A 692-nucleotide genomic window follows, 5' to 3' on the forward strand; every position below is an offset into this window, starting at 1 on the left:
GAACCAAGAATTTTATATCCAGCCAAACTAAGCTTCATAAGCAAAGCAAAAATAAGATCCTTTTCAGACAAGCAAATGCTGAAGGAATTCATTACCACCTGGCCTGCTTTACAATTGTTCTTGAAAGAAGCACTAAATATGGAAAGAAAAGACCATTGCCAGCCACTATAAAAACATATTTAAGTACACAGACCAGTGACACTATAAAGCACCCACACAAGCAAGTCCACATAATAACCAGCTAACATCATGATGACAGGATCAAATGCACACATATCAACACTAACCTTGAATGTGAACAGGCTAAATGCCCCAATTAAAAAGCACAGAGTGGCAAGTCGAATAAAGAAGCAAAATCCAACCCAATGGTATGCTGTCTTCAAGAGACCCACCTCACATGCAATGACATCCATAGGCTCAAAATAAAAAGATGGAGAAAAATCTACCCAAATGGAAAAAAAAAAAAAAAAGCAGGGGTTGCAAATCTAATTTAGACAAAACAGACTTTAAACCAACATTTTTAAAAATCTTTAAACCAAAGATTTTTAAAAAAAGACAAAGAAGGGAATTACATAATGGTAAAGCATTCAATTCAACATAGAGACCTAATTATCATAAATGTATATGCACCCAACACAGGAGCACCCAGATTCAAAAAGCAAGTTTGTAAAGACCTTCAAAGAGACTTAGAC

The sequence above is a fragment of the Cebus imitator genome, unplaced genomic scaffold (genome assembly GCF_001604975.1).
Source record: "Cebus imitator isolate Cc_AM_T3 unplaced genomic scaffold, Cebus_imitator-1.0 Scaffold528, whole genome shotgun sequence".
NCBI lineage: Eukaryota > Metazoa > Chordata > Mammalia > Primates > Cebidae > Cebus > Cebus imitator.